This window comes from Macrotis lagotis, chromosome 1 (genome assembly GCF_037893015.1).
Source record: "Macrotis lagotis isolate mMagLag1 chromosome 1, bilby.v1.9.chrom.fasta, whole genome shotgun sequence".
In the NCBI taxonomy this organism is placed as follows: Eukaryota; Metazoa; Chordata; class Mammalia; order Peramelemorphia; family Peramelidae; genus Macrotis; species Macrotis lagotis.
Window position 1 is genome coordinate 722,369,732 of NC_133658.1, and position 20,152 is coordinate 722,389,883.

The 20,152-nt window shown below is 33.3% G+C and overlaps 1 protein-coding gene across 7 annotated transcripts in view; it reads right to left on the reverse strand.

Annotated features, from left to right (window-relative positions):
• Window positions 1-20,152, reverse strand: part of NBEA (neurobeachin) — a 796,125-nt gene that overhangs the window by 381,596 nt on the left and 394,377 nt on the right. The window lies entirely within an intron of this gene.

The following is a 20,152-nucleotide window of genomic DNA, read 5'->3' on the forward strand; positions in this document are numbered from 1 at the left end:
TAATACATGGCACTTCTATCAAAATTGACCATGTATTAGAGCATTAAAAAAAACTTACAATTAAATGCAGAAAGGAAGAAATATTAAAAATATACTTTTAAGATCATGATGCAATAAAAACTGCATGTAATAAAGGGCCATGAAAAGATAAACCAAAAAATTGGAAATTAAATTACCTAATTTTAAGGAATACATGGATCAAACAATAAATCAGAAATATCCCAACAATTTCATTTAAGACAATGGCAACAATTAATACATCAAACAGCCAAAGAAGTTTTTAAGGGAAATTTTATATCTCTAAATACTTATATAAAAAATTTTAAAAGCTAGAAAAAGAACAAATAAAAATCCCCAATTATCAAACTAAAAACTCTGAAAATCAAAGCAGAAATTATAAAATTGAGATTAAGAAAATCATTGATGTAATAAATAAAACTAAAAGTTGGTGTTATGAAAAAGCCAATAAAATATATAAACTTTTGATTCATTTGAATTAAAAACTAAATCACCATTATCAAAAATGAAAAGGGTGAACTCACCAACAATGAGGAAGAAATTAAAGTGATAACTTAGAGCTATTTTGTCCAACTATATTCCAATGAATTTGACAATCTAAGAGAAATGGATGAATATTTACAAAAATATAAGCACTCAGATTAATAGAAAAGAAAAAAATACTTAACTCTATTTCAGAAAAAGAAATTGAAACCATCAATAAACACACTAAGAAAAAAATCTCCAGGCCCAGACTGCTTTTCAAGTAAATTCTACCAAACATTTAAGGAACAATTAATTCCAAATCTATATAAACATATTTAAAAAATAGGAGAAGGAACTCTATCAAATTCTTTTTATGACACTAATATGATCCTGTTACCTAAAACAAAAACAGCCAAAACAAAGAAAATTCTAGACCAATCTCCTTAATGAACATTGATGTAATTAACTTAAATAAAAATTTGTAAAGAGATTATAACAAGTTATTACTAGGATAATATACCTTAGGATCAGGTAGAATTTATACCAGGTAACAAGGATGGTTTAATATCAAGAAAACAAGAATTATAATTAACCATATCAATAACAAAGTCAACAGAAATCATAGGATTATCTCAATAGATATGAGAAAACCTTTGACAAACTACAATATATATTTCTATTAGCTAGAGAATATAAATAAATGGAGTTTTCTTTAAAGTAATGAGCAACATCTAACCAAACCCATCAATAAGTATTATATGTAATGGGGATAAACTAGAAGCATTTTCAGTAAGATCAGGGATGAAATAAGGATGCCCATTATCACCATTACTATTCAATACAGTATTAGAAATGTTAACTTTAACAATAAAAGAAAAAGAAATTGAAGGAGTTAGAATTGGCAATGAGGAAGCAAAACTTTCACTCTTTGCAGGGGATATGATGGTATACAGAGAGAATCTTAGAAAATCAACTAAAAAAACTATTTGAGGGGCAGCAAAGTGGTGCAGTGGATAGAGCACTGACCTTGGGGTCAGGAGGACCTGAGTGCAAATTTGGTCTCAGACACTAAATATTTGCCTAGCTGTGTGACCTTGGGCAAGTCACTTAACCTCACTGCCTTAAATAAATAAAAAATTTGACTTTTTTTTTACATAAACAATTTACAACTTCAGCAAAGTAGCAGGATATAAAATAAACCCACAAAAATCGCCAGCATTTCAATATATGAACAAAAGATAATTTCCATTTAAAGTAATTGCAGACAAATAAAATACTTGAGAGAATTATTTTCTTTTTTGCATTTATCCAATTATATTTTTCCAAGGATTTGTTTTCTTGTTGAAAGGTGTTAATCTTCTCTTGGGTTTCTTTTCCCAAATTTTCCAATTGATTTTCAAACTCCTTCCTGATTTCTTGAAGGAAATCTTTCTGTGTTGGAGACCAAATCATACATCTCTCTAAATTACAGTCTTTTACTTCTAGAAATTTTTCTATGCTCTCCCCTTTCTGCTGCCCTTTTCTCATTTTCCTAGGATCTTGTGTTAGGGGAGGGGCTGGTTCACAGTTGGGATCCCCTAGAGGCTTTATTGACTGAGTGCAATATCTCCAGCTGGCCAGTAGAGGGTGCAAGAGGCTGCAACCTACCCTCTAGCCTTTCCTGTAAGTCCCAGACTGTCAGTCCCAAGGCCACACCTCGACTCTCTGGTTGTTTCTTGGAGCAGTGGTTCCCACAGCAAAAGCCCCCAGGGTTGATGGTCTTAGTCTGGCTCTCACCCAGGGCCCACTGGCTGTCTGCACTCTGCACTCACCACACCTTGCTCCCCATGACAGACCGTGAGGTCATTATTCTTTTCCTAGCTTCTCTTTCTGGGTTTTGTTGATTGGACCTTCATTAAGAGGTTTGTTTCATATTGTTTATAAGGGAAGATCAGGGCACCTTAGCACAGGGCTTAGCTTCTCTTCACCATCCTGGCCAGAAGTTGTCAATATAAAATACTCAAGACAAACCCAGAAACTGTATTAACAAAATTACATAATGCTTTTCACACAAATAAAGTCAGATCTAAACAACCGTAAAGATGTCAACTGCTCATAGTTAAGTTAAACTTATATAAAAAAATTAACAATTCTACCCAAATTAAATTACTTATTCAATGCAATACCAATCAAACTACCAAAAAAACTATTTTTGCAGAACCAGAAAAAATAGTAACAAAATTAATCTGGAGCAACAAAAAGTTAAAGAATATCAAGAGAACTGATGAAAAAAGATTCAAAAGACGGTGATCTGGTTGAACCAGATCTATAACTATATTATAAAGTAGCAATCCTGGTACTGGTTAAGACATATAGTAATGGACCAGTGGATTAGAATAGGTATAAAAGAAACAGTGGTAAATGACTAGCAATCAACTATTTGATAAACCCAAAGACATTAGTTTTTGAGATAATAACACCCTATGCAACAAAAACTACTAGAAAATTGGAAAAGAGCATGATAAAAACTAAGTACAGACCCACATCTCATGTGTTATACCAAAATAAAGTCAAAATGGGTACAGGATTTAGACATAAAAGGTGATACCATAGATCAACTAAGAGAAAGAGAAATACTTTATCTTTCAAATCTATGGAAAGAAGAAAAAAATTATGAACAAAGAAGAAAAAGAGAACATTATAAATTGCAAAATGGATGATTCAGAAAATGCAGCCAAGATTAGAAGGAAAATAGAAAGTTGGGAAACAATTTTCATAGTATTCTGATATAGGTCTCATTTATAAAATATATAGAGAACCGAATCAAATTTATAAGATTACAATTAATTCCCCAACTGACATATGGTCAAAGGTTCATAATAGGTAGTTTTCAGATGAAGAAATTAAAACTTTATATAGTTATAAGAAAAAAATGCTCAAATCGTTGTTGATTAGAGGAAATGAAAATTAAAACAACATCTTTCATACTGGCCAAGATGACAAAAAAAGGAAAATAACCAATGTTGGACAGAATGTGGCAAAATTGGAATATTAATGTACTGTTGGTGGAGTTGTGAATTGATCCAACCATTCTGGAGAGCAATACAGAACTATGTCCAGAGAACAACAAAACTGATCATATTCTTTGACCCAGCAATTCCAATAACAGTTCTGTGAAAAAAATGTTAAAAATGAGAAAAATCTCACATGTTTGAAAATATTGATAGCAGCTCTTTTTTCGTAGAGGCAAAAAATTGGAAATTGAGGGGATGTCAATCAATTAGGGAATAGCTGAACATTATAGAGTACTATTGTCCTTTGTATTTTTTTCATTAATTCATTTGGTATTTTTGACCTTTTGTTCCTCCCACTGAATTTTGTTACTATTTTTTCTAATTCTATAAAATATTTTTTACTAGTTTGATTTTCATAGTTAGTGACTCTGCTAAAGGATTCATTTATAAACTATAAAGAGAAGAGAGTCAAACGAGTAGTCAGATTTTAGAGGGTCATGAAAAGAATTACATGAACTGATACTGAGTGAAGGGAGCAGAACTAAGAGAACATTAACAGCAACATTGTGAGATGGCCAGCTATGATGGATCCAATTCCTCCCAGCAGATCAGAGATCAAGGACAACTCTGAGACACCTGTTATGGACAACGTCATCCACATCCACAGAAAAATTCCTAGGAATCTGATGCATATTATATTCCCTTTAAAAAAAAATCCTTTATGTTTCTCCTTCCTTTCTCATGATCTTTTTCTTTCCCCTTAGTTGAAATTCCTCTTTCACAAAATGACTAATACATAAATATATTAAACATGAATGTACAGGTACAGCTTTTACATGACTGTTCACTACCATGGCGTTGGGGGCAGGAAGGAACAGTACAGAAAACTGTGGAACCCATAAATTTTCAAATGGATGAACGTTGAAACCCTTCCATTGCACATTATTGGAAAAATAAAATTTCAATTAAAAAATAATTCTCAAGAGTACTCATTATAGAAGCATTCTGAGGATCCTCCCGTGACCATCATCCCCTTTGGAACAGGTCTATCATTCCAGGGACCAGTCTAGGGACTCATGAAAATCAGTTGCTAAAATGATGGAAGAATCCAGAAAAGTGAGACAGGCAAAGGTGTAGAATAGATCATAATTCAGTAATTATTTGGAATCTCCAAATATCAACTCCAAGCCAAACAGATCCCATTCAATCCTGGGAGTCAGAGATAGCAAGCAGCAAGGGTTGGAGGCAGGGCATAATAGAGCTGGACCTTTCAAATATGGCACCAATGTCATATTTCCCAAAAGAACTAGAAAAATGAGTGGAATATTTTAGACCTATTAAATATGATCAAGGAAAAGCAATAAATAAGCATTCTAGAGAGCAATTTGGAATTATGCCCAAAGGGTAAAAAAAACAACAACTGTGTTTCCCTTTTGATCTGGCAATACCACTACTAGGTTGATATCTCAAAGATCACAAAAAAAGGAAAAAAGTCTCATACGTACAAAAATATTTATAGCTGCCCTTTTTGTAGTGGCAAAGAATTGGAAATGGAGGGAATGCCCGTCAATTGAGGAATGGCTGAACAAATTGTGGCTGAAAAAATTGTGGTATATGAATGTGAATGAGAAATTGTGGTATATGAATAGGAATAAGAAATAAGAACAGGTGTACTTCAGAAAAGCCTGGAAAGATTTACATGAACTGATGTTGAGTAAAATGAGCAGAACCAGAAGAACATTGTACACATGAACAGCAACACCGTGTGATGATCAACTACAATGGATTAGCTCTTCTCAACATGATGAAAGATAATTCTAAAAGACTTGGGATGGAAAATACATCCATTTGGAGTCTGAATGCAAACCAAAGGAGACTACGGTCAATTTTTAAAATCTGTTTTATGCTTTATGTTTTTTTTCCCCCTCTCATAGTTTTTTCCTTTGTTTTCTTTTATAACATGACTAATATGGAAATATATTTAACATAATTGTACATGTATAACCTATATCAGATTGCTCATTGACTGGGGCAGAAGGAAAGAAAAAAGGGAGAAAAATGTGGAATGCAACACTTTTTTTTAAGGTTTTTTGCAAGGCAAATGGGGTTAAGTGGCTTGCCCAAGGCCACACAGCTAGGTAATTATTAAGTGTCTGAGGTCAGATTTGAACTGAGGTACTCCTGACTCCCGAGATGGTGCTGTAGCCATTGTGCCACCTAGCTGCCGCTGGAACTCAACACTTTACAGAAAAATGAACATTGAAAACATTCTTCGCATGAAATTGGAAAATAAATTAATTAAAAAAAGAAAACAAAAAAAAATCTGCCAGCCATTCACATCGGAAAAACAAAAGTAAATGACAAATGCATACTACTGATAGTGACACAATTAGCTAGACAGGCAGTTTATCAATCAGGGTGTGGATCTTGTAAGATGAAGAATGAAATGAATCATTAATTGAAAATTATAAGCAATTGTGTGCATTTGCATTTAGGAAATTGCCTAGCACTTAAAATGATCTCAAAGTGAACACTGCCATAACTCAACTTTTCAAAATTTAATTTTTTTCTGGTTAGTGCCATATTATAATGACTCATGAGACGATATGATTTGAGCAGCAAAATTATTGTTGTCCTAAAAGGCAACAAAAGAAGGTGGACAGGGAGGTCACAGTTTATTACCAACAATGATTTATATGTAAGATATTATCTACAGTACAAATGACTACAGTGAGACATGGAATGTTCAAAGGAGTAAAGTTAAGATCATAACTTAATTACTAAAAGATACTAATGGAATCATAGAAAGGCACCAAATATATTGGGTAGCTAGCTCCTTTATGGAGGTTTTCTGGAAATTTCTCCACAAAAAATTGCAGAGACTGAGGAGATATGGTGATGGTGTAACCTGTTCTTCAAAGGGTAGAACCCATACTAATAATATCACAGACACTGATTTATTAGTGTAGATAACTGAATGATGGATAAATGGGGATAAATTATGAAGATAGAATGACTTAGTTCAATTTAACTCATTTGTTGCAAAGGAGTCCTTGAAGGAAAACAAAGTTTCTGAGGATTGAAGTACATTCCAGATGTGATGAATTGTTTCTGAAAGTTGAAAAATGCATGAGACACATGATTTGGGGTATGCACTACAGTTTGCCTGTAATATGGAATTTATGAAGAGAAAAATTATGAAAAGGCATGTAATTTTTTATGAAAAGAATGGAGTTTTTTGAAATCAACATGTGAAAGTCCTTGGCTTGAAAAATAACATCTTATCCAAGAAGATTTTGGGAACCACTAAAGGTTTTTGACAAGAGAGCGAAAGGATCAGCCTATGCCTTGGAAAGATTTTTTGGGGGCAGCTTTCTGTATTCTTTGTTGGAGAGAGAGAAGGAGTTAGCTCAGTTAGAGGTTAATACAATGCCCAGGAATGAAGTCAGAGACAGACCTGTGAGTGGATAGAAGGGAAGGATGCAAGATATGTTATAGAGGTAGAATGGACAAGCCATGGCAATTAATTGGACATGTGGGCTGAGGAAAAGATAAGCACTAAAGATGAATCTGAAGTTATTGAGTGTGAGTGTTACTGGAATGACTGAAGTGTCCTCAACAGATATAATAAAGTTTGAAGAAAGGTCAAGGTTAGAAGGAAAAATCTTTGAATGTGCTGAATTTAAAATATTGATGTGGTACTACCTGGAAGGAGAAGTCTAGGGGTGCAGTTGGAAATGTAGGACAGGATCGCTATGATAATTATAAAAAAATTTAAATATATAGTTGTGGCATAATACTTTTTTCTATAAATTATGTTGGAATCTAAATCAACTTTGCTAGCTTTCAGTATAAAGATGCAATTTTAAAAAATATTATTAGTACAATAATTTTTCCTGGGGCAGCTAGGTGGCGCAGTGGATAAAGCACTAGCCCTGGAGTCAGGAGTACCTGGGTTCAAATCCAGACTCAGACACTTAATAATTACCTAGCTGTGTGGCCTTGGGCAAGCCACTTAACCCCATTTGCCTTGCAAAATCCTAAAAAAAAAAAAATAGTAAAACAACCCAACAATAATTTTTCCTTCAGTTATGCAGTCCATTGCCTAATCACATCACTAAGATAACTTCAGACTTTTGATAGAACTATGTGCAAGGGAAAAACTATAATACCATTATACATAACATATGCAAATATATTAGCTGTCTTTCCACAAAAGTATTCTGGGCAGTTGTCATTGTCTCAGAACCTTATTTTAAGTTTTTCCTTAGTTCTTATGGCCCTTTGGTGGCTTGGGTCCCTCTCCAATCAGAGATTTCCAGGATTTCCAAGGCTATTAATAAAATGCAAACCAAATGTTTTTTATTCTGATAACAAAAATCTCCTTTACTATGAAGTGTTCTAACTGCTAAGTTATCATAGAGGAATTAAATCCTTTATTTTTATGAAGGGGAGGAGGTGGTAGCAAGATGTATTAAATAGAATACTAGAAATGGTTAAATATCATCTGAATTAAAATTCTGCTTCTGACTTAGGAGCCATGTTACATTAAACAAGTCATTTAACTTTTGAAGGAATCAGACAATAGCTTCTCCAAGGTTCCTTCCAGCTCCATCATTCTTATAGATTAATGAATAATTATATGTGAGAAAATTATACTAGTTGAGATAGAGTGGAGTTCCTGATCCCATGCAATTCCTGATGAGGTGTGTGAAAATTTCAAACTTTGGCTTCCATTCAAAGTATCTGGAGAATCTAGTATTGACTCATGATCTATACTTTGCATATGTAAGGACATACCTGAGAAAGGAAGTAAATTCTGGGACAATAAAAAAGAAAGAGGATATAAAATGATAAGGAACTTAGAGTTCCATCATTATATGTATAAGATGGTGATGATGAGGATGATTATGTTTTTGCAAGGCAAATGGGGTTAAGTAGCTTGCCCAAGGCCACACAGCTAGGTAATTATTAGGTGTTGGAGGCCAGATTTGAACTCAGGTTGTCCTGACTCCAGGGCCAGTGCTCTATTCACTGTGCCACCTAGCCGCCCCGAGATTATTATTATTATTACTGCTAATCATGAATACTGCCAAAAGGTTTAATTATAAAAAAAGGCATATGTTCTCTCAGTTCGTGTATTATAGCTGCAATTAATATAGTCTTTCATATGATTATAATCAATATACTTTTTGCTTTAACAATGAATTGAGAAACAAGATATTCCCCTTTACTGTGAAATTCTGTTGGTGAAAAAGAACAATGGGGCAATAAGTGGATACTGACAAAGTGGAGCTGAAATGTGTTCTGATTCTAGTTTTAACTTCATTTTACATTGTAAGAAATATGAAAAATCTAGTCCAAGTCTTCTTCCCATAAAATATTTTCCAAGCTCTGACTCTTCCAGTCTACAAATCTGACATATATTCTGTGGGTATTACTAGTAGGAGAAACAGTTTGAGTAGAGGAAAGGGTAGGGTCATATCTCAAGATCTATGGGTGTATGACATGACTATATTCCCTAGATTCACAAAAGCTGAAGATATTTCACAATTAAACACTTGGCTACTCCCATTATAAAATTCAAACAGTAAGAAAAATATTTTTCAAGAGGAGAATGTCTAGTCTTTTTAAAAAGGCCTCATTTTCATAGGTTTCTCATGTGGGTAAAAGGTACAGAGAATTCTAAACTTTTATTTAATGGGTAGATTTCAAAATGTTTTGTTCATATCTGTGTATAATGTAGGTATTGACAGAAAATGTTGGATAGTCATTCATTTATATAAAAGCTGAAGTATAAAATAGTATTGTCTTGCAGGATTACATTTTATTGTCATTTCAGGATTGTGATTTAAAAATAAAGTTTTTTTCCTTGTTCTCCTGCATATGTATGCACGTGCAGATATAAATATATAGATTTATGTATATATGTGTGTACATATATGTAGATGGGATATACACATACTTACACACACATCTAGAAATTGATATTTTGAATATCTAACATTTCTTATTTAATATTCTTTGAGATTCACATCTTCTATGAGGAATTTATTATCTCCTAAAGCAGTCAATGACTTCTCCACTCTCTGAAATATCTGTATAACTTATTTGAATTTAAAGTTACCCATTTTATTAGGATACAACTTTTGAGTATTAACTATAAACTTTTTGCATCTTGACCCAGCAGACTGAAAATTCCTAAATGACAGGAACCAATTATGTTTAAATGAATCTCCCAATAGTGTCTACATTTGTTGACTTAAGATACTGAGGCAAGTACTTCCTCACTCCATCTATATGAAATGAGGAGAGCAGAACCTTTCAGTTCAATTTGATAAGCACATATTAAGATCCAATTATTTGCCCAATATTATGCTAAATGATTGAAATACATGAATGGATATACATAGACAAATAAATAAAAGGTAAATATAAAGTAATTTTGGGAAGGAGTAAACATTAGCAACTGGGCAAAATGATGAAAGCTTCCTATTAGAGATAGCAGTAATGTTGAGTCTAAGAGGGAATAAGGGATTTCCAAGAGGTAGTGAAGTGAAGACAATAAACTGACCATGTGTTGGAGATGGTGCTAAAAGTAGGATATAAAAAGAAAGATAAAAATACTACCTCTTTTCAAAGAGTTAACAAGTGAATGAAGAAATAAATGTACAATTTATATATGCATATATAAATTGTACATTTACTGTTGAATATATATACATATATATATGTACACGGAATAAATTTCAGATAAGTAACAGAGGGAAAGCTTTGGGGAAAGGGAATGGAGGGGTAGGAAAGATTTATTGTAAAGGGTAGGATTTTAGCCATCTCTTAAAGGAAGCTAGGAAATCCAACAGGTGGAGAAGAAAAAGAAAAGCAATCTATGCATGGGAAGCAGTCAGTGAAAACGGAGAGAGTCAGGGGACTTAGGAGGTCACTGGATCATAGAGGATATAGATGGGAGAAAATTATAAAAGGACTGAAAAAGTAGGAAGAGTCACACTATAAAGGGAGTTAAAAGCCTAAATTTAAGAACACACACACACACATATTAAGTATATGCATGTGCATACATATATGTACATGTATATAGGTAAATAAAATATATGTATATACACATCTACTTCATCCTGGAGATAATAGGAGACCACTAGAATTTATTGAATGGGGTATCGGAATATGATATGACCAGATTTTTGTTTTGGGAAGATGGTTTCCACATCTGAATGGAGCATAGATTAGAGGAGAGAGAAATCCTAGTAAGGAAGACAAACCAGAAGTTTATTCCAATAACTGCCCACCAAGCTTACAATATTCTACTACTTCACTTGTCCCCCTCTTTTTTTTTTTTTCCTTTAATGCTGGGCTTCTATATCTCACTAAGGCTGGGATAATTGGCATGGAAGCATTAACCTGCTCTGTTTTACAGACCTGGTCTGTTGTGGTCCTACTTAGGTACTATGATGGTCCTCTACTCCTAGGGACTGAACATATTGGTACCACATTTGATGTGGACATTTGATCAGTTTTTGCCCTACTGAAGTTAAGAACTCCCCATTCAGCCCAAAGCATTCTCCTTCCATGGAGGGAGGGAGGGAGGGAGGGAGAGGGAGAGGGAGAGAGAGAGAGAGAGAGAGAGAGAGAGAGAGAGAGAGAGAGAGAGAGAGAGTGTGAGTGAGTGAGAGAGTGTTTGTGTGTGTATGTGTGTAACAGAGATCTAATTATTTAAATATTATTTTCCTCATTAAAATTTAACATCCCAGACAGAAGAGATTGTTTTTAACCTTACTTTGTATCCCCTAGCATTTTAGTATAGTAGCCTCTACAAAATAAATACTTTATAAAATAAAAATAAAATAATAAAACCTGGGTGACTTCTGAAAAATTTCCCTTCTGAGATTGAGAACACATCAATTACCTTGATCACAGAATTGTGAAGAAAATGGTTTTTTTCTGTATAACTGTATGCTATTATTACATTAAATAAAGGTATATTTAAAGGGGCTAGATTAATTTATGGCCTATATGTACATAAAATTTGTTAACCCTAAATAATTTTGTATTATCTGATGATTTCAAGTTTCTTATTATGAAATGTAACTTACTTATTGATTTTATTTATAAAATAATTTTATATATCTTCATTTCTGATTATATTTAAAAATTACTTTTGATTCATCTGTGATCTCATAGATATGATTACTTCTTCCAACTATTCAAATTAAAATAAATCTTCATCTCAAATCTTCCCTAAAAATCATTCAAAGGAAATTTCCCAATATGATAGGAATTTTTCTCTAATCACTTTAATCCTTTTTTCTACTCATATAGTTCTTATTTTAAAAAAAAATTTGTATATATTATATATTCATTCATTCATATGTATTTTGAAATTTATTAAGGTTTAAAACTGCAATAAGGTTTTTGGAATACCCATAAATAGATGTCATATATACTTATTATATATATATATATCATTTGAAGCAAAATGTATATTTTAGACCTAATCATACAACTAAAAGATGTATCTGTAGTAATTTAAAGCAAATTTCAAGTAAATTTAAATGGCAGAAATAAAATATTTAAACTACAAAATCTAATTAAGTGATTTTTTTAAAGCATACATTCCTTGATTTTATATTTTTCATTCCTGTATTAAATTCATAGAATTCCCTAGTATGGGATGAATTAAGAATGTCATGAAATAGACACTTCAGGTACAGAGATTAGACTATCTCACAAAGAAGAACAATGGTGGGCAGTGGGTGTTCTTATTTATGTTCTTTATAATAGTTTTCAGCAGTTCAACTTCAAATTAAAACCAGAATTACGTACTTAATATATACTACAAAATGAGTTTCTGCATGTTATTACTGAACAAGATTTTTGAATTGGAAAGTTAAAAAATTAAATAGGAGCATACTATAATATACTACCTATATCCCCCACCCACGAACCATGAGGTCTTATTTTGGATAATTTAACTTAATTTTTTATTTGTTAAACTGGTTAACTGCATTCTACAATTTAAATCATTTAAACTCTTCTAATTCTTCAATTCATATTTTAATAATTTTAAATGAGACCATTATTGCATAGAGATTATAAGCAATTTTACATCTCATTAACCTTGCTTTGTTTTAATTACAAAGACCCTTTGTTAAGATTCCTTTAAATGATCCAGTTTATAATTTCAGTCTGTGCTAGGGAGTATTTCAATTCAACTGCACATTCATCAACTGTTTTTGTCCTGTTAATTGTTGACAACTCTGCAATTATCCTCTCTAGCAATGATTGATGAATTATATTCCTAAATTTAGATGTTAAATAGGATAAATATTTATAACAATTTCCACTTAAAGGTTCCTATCTTCATCTCCACTAAAGCACTAAAGACTGAAATCCTAACTGCAGAGAGAATGTTATTTTAGTACATATCCCATTTAAATCTTTGAAAATATCAGGTGAAAGAAGGCATCCTAGAGATACTTTCATATGTTATTTACATAGAAAATTTACAGATATCATATTTTGGGGCTGGAAATCACAAGCCAGATTTATGACAGTAAGAGATTAAAAGAAGGGACACTGAACCTCTATAGTTATAAGACCAGTTTTGATAGAATGTGTGACTTTAATAACAAAATTACTTATGCCTTCTGAGTCATGTCATTTCATTTATGAAACAAGAGGTTTAGAGGAGACAGTCACTAAAGATCCTTTCCAACTATTAAATTCTTTGACACTATGAAAGTGGAGCTGCTAACATTTACTGAACAGTAATTTGCAAAATTATTGTTCAGTAAATGTTAGCAGGTATAAAAAGGAATAGAAGACATGACTCTTTCACTTAAGGAACATCTAATCTAGCTTGGGACTTAAAGTTAACCTTAATAAACAAACTAAGATGGCTCATGAATAGTGAAGGAGAAGGAATGCAATGGACTCATCTTCTGGTAGTCCACATTTGTTCTATTAGGAACAACTATTTGTAAGGACAAAAAGTTCTTGTGGATATAAACTGAGTAAGTCTTTGTTTTCAGATTACCTAAGCACAAAATTATTCATTTGATCGTCTACAATACTCATGTTAAAGGGTTTGGGTACTTTCACCAATGAAACTAATTTCAATGCTTCTGTTTCATATATCGCCATGTAAAAATATATTTATTACAGTCCAATACCTTAATGTTACATCTCTGTCTCTGAACTTCTCTAGGATAATTCTAATGAGAAACACACAGTCATTTGATTAAAATTAGCCATTTAATCTTAGCAAATATCTCCCAGATGAGAAACACAGAGTGGCTAGAGGGATCGATAGACTTTGGATAGGACCTACTTCTGACACATACTACTTGTATGACCACTGGCAAGTCACCTAGCCTCCTAGCTCCCTAGGCAACTCTTTTAAGGCTCTGAATTGCTTACGTGTATCAATTCAATAATAGGTAAGAATGAAGGTCAAAAGTATCTACTGGGGTTTACATTATCCAATATAGGCTGAGAATAAAGAGATACTTTAGACTACAAAGTTAAATAAGAACTATCAGGACTAAGAAAAAAATTTCCCCAAAGTTTTCTCAATATATATATACATTTAAAAAAAAGAGGAGAAACCTGAATATTTATATTTGACTTCTCTTTTTTTTTGGTGGGCTGTGATGGAATAGTAAAAGGGAGCAGTAAAGACATTTGGGACCAGGAATAAACTAATCAAGGAGATGAGTGAGAAATCCATAACTGTTTTAAAAACTACTTCAACTTCATCTATGGTTTTGAAAAATTATCCTTACCACTCTTTACAAGTCCTTATGGGAATATTTTAGATTTCCTTTAGAACATCAGTTAATTTTTTTTTTTAAACAAGCAACTTTCACATAAAAATCTGAAGTGTTGCACAGATAAAACCAATGTAATCAAGATCAAAAGAAAAGTAGTAAATTGGGAAACAATCTTTACAATTAATGATTCTGACAAAGGACTCATTTCTAAAATATACAGAGAACTGAGTCATATTTTTAAAACGAAAAGCCATTCCCCAATTGACAAATGGTCAAAGGATATGCAAAGGCAATTTACAGATGAGGAGATCAAAGCAATCCATAGCCATATGAAAAAATGCTCTAAATCATTAATTATTAGAGAAATGCAAATTAAAGTTTCTCTGAGGTACCACCTCACACCTCTCAGATTGGCCAGTATGACCAGGAAGGATAATGATCACTGTTGGAAGGGATATAGGAAATCTGGGACACTATTACACTGTTGGTGGAGCTGTGAACTCATCCAACCCTTCTGGAGAGCTATTTGGAACTATGCCCAAAGGGCAACAGAAATGTGCATACCCTTTGACCCAGCAATACCACTCCTGGGTCTATACCCTGAAGAGATGAGGAAAAAAGGGTAAAAACATTACTTGTACAAAAATATTTATAGCAGCCCTGTTTGTGGTGGCAAAGAATTGGAAATCCAGTAAATGTACTTCAATTGGGGAATGGCTTAGCAAACTGTGGTATATGTATGTCATGGAACACTATTGTTCTATTGGAGACCAGGAGGGACGGAATTTCAGGGAAACCTGGAGGGATTTGCATGAACTGATGCTCAGTGAGATAAGCAGAACCAGAAAAACACTGTACAACCTAACAGCAACATGGGAGTGATGTTCAACCTTGAAGACTTGCTCATTCCATCAGTGCAACAATTGGGAACAAGTTTGTCTGCAAAGGAGCGTACCATCTGTATCCAGATAAGGAGCTGTGGAGTACAAGGACTATTCCCTTTAATTTGGGGAAAAAAAAACCAAACCAGATATCTTATTGTCTGATCTGGTTACCTCTGAGAATTCTGTTCTCTTTAAGGATATGATTTCTCTCTCATTACACCCAATTTGGAGCAAGGTCAACATGGAAACAAAGTAAAGACTGATGGAGTGCTATCTGTGGGGTGGGGTGGGGGAGGGAAGCAAGATTGGGAAAAAATTGTAAAACTCAAATAATATCTTTAATAAAAAAAAAAAATCTGAAGTGGCAACTGTATTCAAAGCAATTGCCAGGGCAGGGCCCACAGGTACTTAAGTTTCCTATGCAACAACCCTTTCCAGATACCTAAAACAACAACAAATTTGCTTTCCAAAGTAAATGCCCTGCCTTAAGTTATCATCTATCTCTCTAGACCTAAATTCCCCCCCCCCCCCCGTTATCTTTCCCAAAAAGAAAATGTATCAAGCAACAAAATAACTTGAGTGGAAATTTTAAAATATTTTCATAAATTTTATAAAAGTGAAGGTAAAGAATTCTATCCTAAGAGTTTAGGGGTTAACAAAAGTGTGGACATACAACATGGAGGAAATGAAGTCTTATAGAAATTCTTTTAAAATTTTGAGTATTTCTGTCAACCAAAAAAAGACTAATAGAAGAAAACAGTAGAATGCTAGGAAACCTCATCTAATTTTTGGCAGTGAATTAATAGATAAATAGAATCAGAAGGAAAAGAATGACTTACTTTTTGCTGTTATATAAGGCATAAAAAGCAATCAATTTACTTCAGGTAGGACTCTGAAAATTAGAATATAAGCAGAAAATAGTAGGAAGCTGAAAAGTCTGGATATCATACCCTTAGAATTCTGGAAAGAAAATTTCAAGCTCTCCAGATTTCCTCCACAAATTAGTGAAAAAACATCTCAGGGTGACAGCTCAAAAATAATTAAGAATAGTGGTCCTCCTGGGACAACCAGGTAAGATTGGAAGAAAGATCTTGGGAAAATGTTCAGCATGAGTACAGTGGTGAACACCTCTAGGCAGGTTCCCTGATGCAGCAAGTGGTGAGGCCTAGGAGCAGCCCACAGGGGAGGTAGCCTCTACATCATCCCCAGGAAATTCTTACCTCCCTGCCATCTTAGCTGGAGGTGAGAGAGAATCTTTGCTGATAAGGGATGCCAGAACCACCATACTGGGCAAGAAGGAACCAGCACACATCTGGTGAGGGCAGAAGCTGTGGCCCAGAATGGTTGCTGACTGTGAACAATTACAGGAGAACTGAATTCTTGATCTTGGTAGCAGGGCTGAGGGGAGAACTGAAGGTAATAGCCACTGAAGGGTCCTCAGGGAGTAAGATCTTTTCCACCTATGGTTTAGAGGGTGGGGGGAAGGAGTCCAGAGGTTGGTCCCAGGACAAGGCCAGAGGGACCATCCCCTATACCCCAGAGCTAGAGATGAATATAACAACAAGCTGCTAAAAATAATTTTTAAAAAATTAAAAATGAACAGGCGAAGGAGAAAGATCCCAACCATAGACAGTTAATATGGGAATAGAAAAGACTGGGGATCCTCTTCAGAGAAAGAAATTGGAGGAAAAGAGTCTGTCCTATCCCAAAGAATAACATCAAATAGCTATATGCTCAAAATGACTTCACAGAAGAACTCAAAAAAGGATTTTAAAAACTAAAACTAAATAAGAGACAGAGAAAAAGCTAAAAAAACAAGCTAAGAAAAAAAGAAGATATGAAAAGAAAGTTAACCAACTGGAAAAGGAGAAACATAGGCCTAAGGAAGAAAATGACTGCTTGAAAATCTAGTGAAATTATTAGTGACCAAGAAATAATAAACAAAATAAAAATTAGGAAAAATAGAAGAGAATGTGAAACACCTCATTAAAAAAAATCTGGAGAACAGATGAACAGATCAAGAAGAGAAAACAAGAATAATTGTAAACTATGATAAAAAATCTAGATACAATAATACAAGAAACAATTAAACAAAATTGTGCTAAAGTGTTAGAACAAGTAGGGTAAGTAGAAATAGAAAACATATCCATCAATCATCATTTGAAAGGGATTCTAGGAGGAAAATTGACGGGAATATCAGTCAAATCCCCAAACCACCAGGTTAAGGAGAAAATAATAAAAGCAATAAGGAAAAAAAACAACACAATTCAAATATGGTAGAGCAACAATTAGAAATACACAAAAACTAGCAGCAGCTACACTGAAAGGCTGTGGACCTTGGAACACTAGGGCTGTGGTCAAAAATATCATATCCAGCAAAGTGTAATTCTGAAAACAAAAGAGGGAAGCATTCAATGCATTGCCAGACTTTCAACGTTTTGTTGCAAAAAAAAAGACCTGAACTAAATAGAAAATCTGACATATAAGATCCAAGAGAAATATATGGTAAACTTCAATGAATAAGGGACTCAAAAAGGCCACATTGGTTATTATTTATATGTGAAAATATAAATCACATGTTCAAGATTATTAGTAGTAATTGGGTAGTTCAAAGGAAAGAGTGGAGTAGAGCTGAGTAGCATGGTATTCTAAAAAGTAAATGGTGTAAGAAAAGACAAAAAAAGAGTTTCTTATACAAATGATGTGTGAAAAGATTTGTTACAGAGGAATTAGATGGGGAATGAGAGCTAGTAGTTCTGGAAACCTATTCTCAGCAGGAATGAGTTAAAGAAGGAAAAAATACATACATAGATACACACACATATATGCCTTTTAACTTTAGAAAGAAAAAAGAGGAAGGAGTAGGAGGGTAGTGAACTAGAGAGTGAATAAGGGGTATATAGAAGGGTAAGTAGATCAGTGAGGGGCACAGAAGCATATATAAATGAGGACTTCTTGGAAGGGTGGTTGGTTAAGAAATAGGAGGTCAAGTTATGGAGCAGAAGAAGAGGAATGAGGAGGGGTGCTGCTAATTAAAATGAGAAATACAAACCACATATATATTTATGAAAAGTATGTGTATATGTACATATGTGTATATATTAAAATGTGTACACACACAGGTGTATGTATGTATGTATGTGTGTATGTATATGTGAGTATATACACACATCTATGCTTGATTGTACCCTGGGGTGAAGTAAATGGTGCACAGCAGAGAACAGAAGAAAACGTACAAGGAAGCAAAGAAAATATGGACAACTTTGGACACATTTATCATATAGACTTGCTTGAAATGGAAAGTTTTTGTATTATATTATAAATCCTCTCATGTTTTTCTGTAGACATATCAATGTGTTTTTTCTTATTTTATATTTATGCTTAATAAAAGAGAAATCATAATCTTAGAAGAGTTAACAGTTCAAGAATCTGGGAAAGTTCAATTTAAAGAGGAAGGCATGGTACAAGCATGTATATAATTGAAGTAATCTCAATTAGAAAAAGAATAGATTTCTATGTTATTTCAAAGGTAAGAACTAAGACCACTAGATGAGCATTTTCTTCATATTAGAGAGAGAAAAAAAACTAGAACAAAAAATTAAGTGCTTGCTTCATGATGATGATTTTCTAGTTTTGAGGAGTATTCAACAAGGAGGATGAGCTTCTATCAGGGATGCTACAGAGGTGATTTCTATATTTACTAGGATTTTGAGACAGGATGGAATATTGGGAATAATGCCAGGTTTAGAATGAAAAGGAACACATTTATAGATTCCATCTCAAACGGTAATTTTCTTACATTGAGTAATTTATTTAACCTCTCTGGGTCTAATTTCTCATCTGCAAAATAGGGATAATATCCCCGAAGTAGCTATCTCAAAAGGAAGATATAAAGATTGAATGTGACAATATATGTAAACAATAAGTTTGAAAACCTTGTTACTTTTCAAGGACAGTAAAAATCAAATCAAAGAACATAATTTCTGTTATTTGTTAGAACTTCTGTTAAAAAATGATGAATGTTGAACCTACTGGATAAAAATGATATTTTTACAAAATCGCAATTTCAGTTTTTTATGTTCCTCCTGCACTAAACTGCTTCTGAAAGTAAAGGAAAACTATAATGGGGCTTTTAAAGAGAATACATAGATAGAGTTTGAGCTTAATATTTATTTTTCAGGGTTTTTCTTCCTTTTCCCTTAATCTCCATTTTTATAGATATTCTTGCTGAAGAGGATCATGCATCCCAAATATCAAGATTTATTATAATGTGAGTCCAGTGATTTCCAAGGAAACAATTAAAATCACACATGGACAATCCTACATTTCCCCTTTTCCTGAAATAGCACTCCCACTCCCACATCTAAAAACTTATACTAATTCATTTTTTCAATCCATTAAATTGAATAGAGCTTCTTGTTTAACAGTCTATAAGACAAAGATTTTTATTAAAGTTCATAAAATGCAATAAATAAGAGAAGAACAACTGGAAATAATTTTCAGCAAAATAGTCTAGTTTCAAGAAGATAAAAGATCTTGAACAAAAAATAACAATAGTGACCAAAATGTACGTTAAAATTTTATTTTTTTTAAAGTGGGTTGTGAAGAATTTAAGTCTGGATTAGAAATTATACATTTCAAAGAAGAGATAGGTACATCTGTCTTGATGTGTCCACTGTCAACTAAGCCAAAGAAAGTCCATTACTATTCGACTGTAAATAAAGCAAAGGACAAACAAATTGACAGCTAAAAGACAGGATATGAATACAAGTGTAGAATATTCCATTTTAGATGACCAGCTTTATGGCATAAGAATTCAATGTTTTGTATATACGATAATATTAAATGTTCATGTAGAATTAATTCATATGAGTTGATAAAAAAATGAGGAAGTATATAGTAAACACTGCTCCCCAAACAGATGGAGTGGCAGATGGGCTTACAGATTGGATTCTCTTGATCCTCTATGTAAAAAAAGCTTAGTGAGATAGTGGCTCAAATC